Raw genomic sequence first — 8578 nt, forward strand, 5'->3', positions numbered from 1 at the left:
TCGAGCCATAGTTACCTGCTAACTAGACAAAACAGCCGCTTGAATCATGAGCACATCCATTTCCTTGAAATACTCCTCAACCCCCTTGTTGCCTTGGGTTAGTTTTTGGAGCTTGAATTTCAAATCCCTTGAGTAACTAGCCGGCACATACCGCTTCCTCATGATCCTTTTCATCTCCGCCCATGTAGCAACCATTGGCTCTTCATTTCTTGCTTTCTCCTTTTGTAGCTTGTTCCACCACACAAGAGCATAGTCGAAAAACTCTGTGACGGCAAGCTTCACCTTTTGGTCATCCTCATAGTTGTTGCATGAGAAAACATGCTCTATTTTCATCTCCCACTCCAAGTAGGCCTCCAGATCATTCTTTCCTTTAAAGGGATGAATGTTGGGTTTAATACCATCAATTCGGTTTTGTCTAGGAACACCATCATTCCCTCTTCTCCTCCTTTCTTCTTCATTATGATCTCTAATCTCCATTTGATCCAACCTCTCATGGAGCGCATCATCTCATTGTTTCATTAACCTCTCCAAATGTTGCATCAAAGCTTGCATTTGGAATTGCGAAAGCCCCACTCCATCATTAGGATTAGTACCTAACATCTCAAACAAACAAATCAAACGTAACAAGACAATTATAGTTGCTGTTTGAATACCTCACCCACTCAAGTGTATCACACAATTATGGCTTTTCTCTAATGAAAACACTCTTTCCTTTTACCACTCTAATTCCCCTTGAGTTCTTAGGCAATTCAAGAGATTATGGCCACAACAAAGAACAATTCACCAATATGTGTAAGGTAAGGCTAGAGAGACAAGGAAAAGGTTAACCAAGAAAAAGGCTAACAATGTTTTTAGGCACAATTGAAGGAAATAAAATTCAGAATTTAGGAATTCAAGTAACAATCCTTCATACAACCAATATATTACCTTAAAGAGGTTTTTTTTTAAAAAAAAGTTCTTCAAGCATGAACCATTCAGCCCAATTTTATTTTTTTTTTGCTTATACGAATTTCTGTTTTTTTTATATAACAAAGATATCAAAAGGCTTAACTTTTGCAATGGTTCAGCTTAAAAGAAAAAAAAGAACATGAACAAGAAGGTAATATAAATGGCAAAGAAAAAATAAAGAAGGATGTTACCCAATATTTCCAGCAAAGGAAGTGTTGATCCTAAAACCAGAGCTCTGATACCAAATGATATGAACCCTCATGGCACAAAGGCTGACTTAGGATCGTCTAGGATTAAACCTTGATGGAAAATGCGGAAATTGATTAAGGAAAGGATGGAAAATAAGGTGGTTAATTTCGTGGGTCTTAATAAGGTGGTTCTTGGCATAAAATGGATGAATGGGATGGAAAAACGTAGGTTAAGTGGTGGCTGGAAAAAATATATAGAAATGACAATAACTCAAGCTACAGGGCTCCAAATGAGGTGATTCCAAAACGAGGTGAAAGGTCTCGTTTTGAAATTCAATTTAGGCTCAAGAATCACTTAATTTGAATGTGAAAAATGGGAGTTATGGCCACGAGATAATTCTGGGCAGAAGTGGATTTTCTGGAATTGTGGTTTGAAAGAACAAGGTTGAAGATGAAAGGAAGGAAAAAATCACTCTTTCCAGCGAGGGCAACACACAAAGGTTGTGAAAGTCCTTTGATACAGCCAGGGTGTTCTTGAATCACTCAAGAATTTAGGAGAATCACTCTCACTAAGATAAAAGAGATAAACTCTAATTTTATCAATAAAACTCAACTTGTGTTTATTGATAAAATGGTTCAGCTTATATAGAAGCTTTACATCAGATTTTAGTAATGACCCACTAACCTAGAATTAAAAGAACTTAATGCCATTAACCTAAGGAATTAAAGAACTTAATGGCTGAGCGTAGCTGAAATTGTGGCAACCAAAAGTCACCCCCAACAGCCATCAAGTTAGCCAGCATTTGGTCTCCCAAAAGGCTGATGCCTAGGTTGCCAATTGCGCCCTTATTACAACTTGAACTAAACCTAACTAAAGCCCTTTTAGTTGATTAACCCAAAACATATTTTTGGTCAGCCAACTTTACAAGGATTGGGCCATTATTTAGACAAACTAAAAACTCTAAAATTGAGACAAAGTGGTGCCATTTAGTCCTCCTCCATTTGGGTCACAACCTTGGACTTTTCTCCTTGAAACTTGGGCTTGTATTCAAATAGTATGGACAACACTTGTTGAAGGGCTTCCTTGGCTTTCCTTGCTCTAGCCCTTGTCATAGGTCCTCCAAGTCCTTCAAGTGGATCCTTGCCCTTGCTCTTGGTCATGTCCTCATCAGGTTGGATCTCTCTTTCCTGCATTCCAAGTAGGGTTGTTATCAACCTTTATACCACCTCCTGGAAAAATTTTAAAAGTCATTTCTTTCTAGTGCATCTTGGAGTCAAATCAAAGCCTATTTACTTTACTTGGCAAGGGACGCCTCGGTTACACTTTTACTAGATCTCTTCCCCAACCAAAGACATTTGGAAGCATGTTTCGTACATGTCTACTTCTGACTAAGAGGATATGATTGTACTCTACAGACTTCTGAGAGGTTTTAACTGCAAAATCTTGGTGGATCTTCCTTTCTCCAAGACACTTAAGGAGAACTTGAATCATGAGTCTTTCTCACTCTACTCTCTACTTTCCTTTTATTTTCCTTCCTCTAACCTTGCCTTTCTTTTTCAGTGGTCATGGCTAAGTTTGCCTACCAGTTGATTCAGAAGGCTTAGGCCGAGAAGGCTTAAAGGGCCAAGGCGGAGAAAGCCAAAGGGAAGCAACAAGACCATGTTGTTGATGAATGGATTCTACCTTCTCCTTTGACCAACCCGGGTGCCGCTAAGAGGATGCATCTGGATCCAAGGGGAGGGATCTTCCAAGTGGCCAAGAGTGGAGTCTGTGCTTATTGTTATCTTCCCCTGTCGAGAGTCATCATGGCTTTCTTTCCTTGAAGGATAGGGTTGCTTCTCTTTGGAAGAAGGACTTCAATCTTGGGGCTCTCATCCAGTCTTCCATGCTCAACCAGTTGGACCGTGACATGTTGAGGGAAGTTGGCCCCTGAGTGTCGATGGACTCGATTACTCGTTTGGTAGCAAGATCTTGGATGACTATCGAATTTTGGGCCGATGAGTTCGAGAATGCCACTAAGGAATCTAAGAAGGCTCAGACTAAATGCTCCAAGGTTGAACAAGCTTTGGTTGAAGCTACCAAGGCCAACGAGACACTGCTACAGTCGGTCGAGGATTCTTGAAAGTCTTTTGAGGATATAGAGATCAAGTTAAAGGAGGCTAATTCCCAAGAGGATGTTTTAAAGACCAAGCTAACTACTGCTGAGGCTTCTTCAAAGTCCCTCCAATTGCAGATTGAACCCCTCAACTAGGAGTTTGCTCTCTTCAAGGTGGATGCTTAGAAGCTGAGGCAAAACTTAAGAGTGATCTTGGAGAAGCTATGGTCGAGATCTTTAAAACTCACAAGGTTGGCTTCTTCAAGGCCACTCATCAAGCCAAGTACTTCTTCAAGGAAGCCAACCTCTCCCTTTTCAATATTGATAAGGATGTGAACCCCCAAGGGAGTTGGTTCCTGAAGCTGAGGTGCTAGCTGAAGAGGCCATTGAAGAGCTTGTCGAGACTACCACATAGTTATTTTTTCCTTTTATTTTAAAGGCTTGGATCTGGTCAATCTAATGAGGTCCTTATTTTGATTAATATATAATAATGTACTTTCCCTTAAGTTTTGCATTAGGTTTTATTGTTTTTCATTCTCTAATCTTTAATTAGGAACTATTCGGTCCTACAATCACTCAAGGTGTTTAGCCAATTTCTTGTTAGTCTAATTTTAGTCGAGCATTATGTTTAAATGACTTGGTCTTGTAAAGCCAACTAACTTAGTTTACTTGGTCTATTTTAGCCAAAATAGTCAAAGTTTGGATCTTTACTTTTAACCGAGTAACTTTGTTATGTTCTATTTTTTAGCCAATCAACTTAGTTATCTTCAATGAGGGCGAGCCCTGGTGCAGCGGTAAAGTTGTGCCTTGGTGACTTGTTGGTCATGGGTTCGAATCCGGAAACAACCTCTTTGCATATGCAAGGGTAAGGCTGCGTACAACATCCCTCCCCCATACCTTCGCATAGCGAAGAGCCTCTGGGCAATGGGGTACGAAGTTTTTTTTTTTTAACTTAGTTATCTTCAATCTAATTTTAGCCAAGTAACTTGAATTTTTGGTCTTCTTTTAGCCATATGTCTTAAGTTATTTGCATTCTATATCTAGCCAACTATAGGTGTTAGTCTGATTATTAGTAAGCCAAATGTTCATTTGGTCTCATCTATGCCCCCAAATTGGGTCTTTAGTCGGAGAAATTGGTTGGTTTGCACGATTCTATAAAGCCAGTAGCAATGATAAGAAGAATATTCTTATTCAATATGAAAATAGGATGTGCCTCTTTAAAACCTCCTTAACAAAAAAAAAACCTTTTGGGAAAAATATGCCAGAGTAGGAAAAATATACATCACCACATACAAGTTGAACTATAATAGAACTTGAGATGAGCAACGCTCCATGTTCTTGGAATCACCTTGCCGAATAAGTGCCCTAGTCGATAGGCTCTGTTTCCAAGTGCTGCAGTTACTTTGAAAGAGCCTTCCTAGTTTAACAAGTTTTCCTTCTCTAGCATCTTTCTAGGCTTTTCCATATTTTCTTAACACCAAGTCGCATGCCAAGAAGTTTCTCGGTTAGACCCAACTGTTGTATCTTTTCTCGACTCTCCTTTAGTACAACTTGACTCTTATGTGGACTTCCTTGATGGTTTCTTCAACCAAATCAAGTGCTTCATTAAGCATCTTCTTATTTTATTCTTCTATGAAGTTCATATTTCAAAAGGTATGTTCATCGACATATACTATTATCATTGCATTTGATCTGTATGAGAATCAAAAAGGGGTCTCACTTGTTGTCGATTGACCAGAACAACAATAAGTCCACATTATAACTTAAAGCTCTTCGGTCCAATTGTCTTTGGCCTTTTCGACTCACTTCTTGACCTCTTAGAGTATAACTTTGTTAGCTGCTTCAGCTTGCCCATTACTTTTTGGGTGTTCTATTGAAGTTGCTCTATGTTTGATCACCAAGCTTTCAAGGAAGTCCTCAACTCCTTTGTCAATGAACTAGGTTCCGTTATTAGAGATCAAATTGTTGGGAATCTCAAATTGGCATACAATGTTCTTCCATATGAATTTTTGAACATTGGTTGCCAAGATGGTGGCTATGTGCCCTTAAGATACTTAATGATCCTTTTAATAACAGTTAAGTGAGATTCCTTAGGATTGGACTGGTATCTTGCACATAAGCAAACGCTTAGCACGATATCCAGCCTACTTGCAGTTAAGTAGAGAAGTGATCTAATCATACCTCTATATCATGACTCATCCACTGATTTACCTTTCTCATCTAAGTCAAGGTAGGTTGAAGTAGCCATTTGATGCAATCCTCCCAAGGAGGGGACCCATCACCAGAGTCATGGCTAGGAGACTCCAGGAAGATTGGACTAGGGATACAGGAGAAGGCCCTAGGATTCTCATGAGCCTTAGGGTAGATTTTAGGCCCATGGGCTAAGTATGATCCTACTTATCTTTGTATATATTAGATTAGAGTTTCATTATATTTTGGGCCTTGTATTTAGGACTCCATAGTGTAGGGAGGGTACCCCACAAGTTTAGAGTATCCTAGTAATGTAGGATTTTTCAGCCCTTGTATTTTAGGGCACCTAGACTAGTTTTTGTATTAGGGGTAGTTTTGTAATTTCACATGCATTAAATGCACTATTCGATGTGTGTGTTGGGAGGGAAATTTAATTGAATTTGGAGAAGCCCGATCTAATTAAATTTCGGACCAGGATAAGGGGGAGATGAGCATTTGCTTGCTACACCTCATTGTCACATCACATAGCCACACTTTGTGCATGTTCTTCATGCTTTACATGCCTCATGACACCTAAGCATACTTAGTGGAGAATCTTAAATTCTTGACATTCAATTTTTTAGCATGCAAATGAGAAGTGTTGCCAAATTTATGGCATTATTCAAACTTTTTCACATATTCTACAATCTTTTCTCATTGTCGACCAATAGTAGTCGGCTTTGAGGACTAGGGTTGTCATTGATCAAGATCTTGAGTGCATTCTGCATATTCCTCTATGTATCTCATTCATTACATACTCGTCTTCATCTCGAGTTAGATACTTCAACAAAGGTGCAGTAAAACCTCTTCTATACAGGTTTTCTCTCTCTATCACATAATAGCTAGCATTCCTTTTGAGACTTTTTACTGCTACTAATTTTTCTAGAAGTGAGCCTTTCTCTAGAAAGTTCCAAATTTCTGTTATCCATTCTTGGTTGACGGGAGTTACACTCACCACAACCTTGTTTAGGCTTAGTTCTAAGATTTCTTCTTGGTTGATTGTTTTGTATTCATCCTTCTTTTTGGTGTCAGTAAGCTTTGATAACAAGTTGGCTCGCTCATTATTTTCTCTTACGATATGTCAAAGCTTGAACTTAGTGAAAGCTTCTTTGACCCGAGTAGCAATGTGATAGTACCTTGTCATTTGAGGTTTCTTAGTTTGATAATCTCCATTTAGTTGCCTAGTGACAAGTTTGGAGTCGCTCTAACACTTCTGGTGCTTGGATCCTACTTCTTTTGCCAACCTTAAGTCGGCTAGAAGTGCCTCATACTCGGCTTGATTGTTCGTCGTTTCAAACTTGAATGTCAAGAATTGCTCTAGGATTACTTCATCAGGGATTTCTAGGATGACTCCAACCCCACTCCCCTTTGCATTGGATGAACCATCTACATACAATTTCCACCACTCGGATTCTAATTTTGTAGTGGTTGTTAATTCGATGATGAAGTCTATTAGGCATTAAGCCTTCATTTCCCCCATTGGTTCATACTTGAGCCCAAACTCTAACAACTCGATCAACCAAGCTATCACTCAGCCTGCGAGTTCTAGTTTCTTTAAGACTGTTTAGATGGGGTGGTCAATTTGAACCAAGATCTAATGACTCTAGAAGTACGGTCTTAGTCTTCTAGAAGATGTGAGTAGAGTCAAGGCTCTCAATCATTTGATATCAAGTCTTTGCATCCTTGAGAACTTGCCTGACGTAGAAGCAGAACTTTGACTTTTTTTCTTCCTCAACCATGATTATAGAACTTATAGCATGTTCAAATACTGCTAAGTATATTTATATTCACAATAAAATATCGTTAGAAATCCTATTACACTATTGAAAGTTTAAAATTTTAAATTATTGAAATTTATATCTCTATCGTTATCTTATAATTCTATCCCCTAGATTTCAATTCTTTGATGCCTTGTTTTAATCTGCTACTAATAAACATGGAATCAGTCATGCCTTATCATACAACATCGCCACTAGTTAAGTTTGATATGTAAATTATTTCAACTAATGGTTGATTGACAATTTTGGTATTATGTTTGAAAATATTAAATCAACAAATAAGAATCTAATTTTAGGACTAAGTTTACTAAACCAAAATACTTTACAGGTTTTGTTTTCAAACTAGTAATCTTATTACGATTTTCAATTTAAAGAAATATGTTTTAGAAGTTGATAACAAGAACAAATTTCACATTAAGTATAAAACGAGTATTCTAATTATAATACACAATTCAAACAAATAATGATTAACTTTTGTTAACAAACAGAAAATAAAACTTGAACCAACAACATTTACAAATACATGAACATAATTTCAATAACATAAAAATATAAACAATAGATGAAAAACAATACAAAAAAGAAAGTGTCATTGATAGATGTTATAGTAGAATCAAAAATAAAAACAAAAATGAACAAAAACATGCATGTTTCCATTGAACCAAGAAGACAATTTCGACAAAGAAGATATACAAGAAATGTGTAAATGTTCATAAACGAATAAAAAATGATACATTTTTACCTATTTATAGAAAATAAAAATAACTAATCTTCATAGCTGATTGCACCTTGTTTCTTTTTGAATAAGATTAAACCGTCTTGATAATTGCTTTGAAACCTCAAATATTTATTCTCGATCCATAAATTTTCGAACATGTTTCGAGAATTCGTTCCAACATATAAACACTTTAAAGAAATAATAGAACCCATCCTTTCGATCTTACATATTTCTCTTTTAGATACTCATACTTTAGTCGAATCTATATTTTCGAAGATAAGCCTTTCTTATTGCATAATAAACATTAATTGAAAGAAATACAATCAAGAACAATTTCTTAAAATTCATTCGAATGACCCTAACACTAATACTAAATACATTTCATTTTCCGAAGGTCTAGTTGTTAAAGTGACACTTATAAATTACATTACATCAATCTTTGAAGACGGAGAGCAAAACCAAGATACTAATAACAGAAGTTCAACAACGACAAAGAAATAAGTGCAAATTAGAATGATTAAATTTCATCATATACTCATCAAAGATCTCAACACAGAAAAAAAAAAAAAAAAAAAAAAAAAAAGTTAGAGAACTAAAGCTAGTCTATTATGTGCTCAGTGA

The sequence above is a fragment of the Glycine max genome, chromosome 10 (genome assembly GCF_000004515.6).
Source record: "Glycine max cultivar Williams 82 chromosome 10, Glycine_max_v4.0, whole genome shotgun sequence".
Taxonomy (NCBI): domain Eukaryota; kingdom Viridiplantae; phylum Streptophyta; class Magnoliopsida; order Fabales; family Fabaceae; genus Glycine; species Glycine max.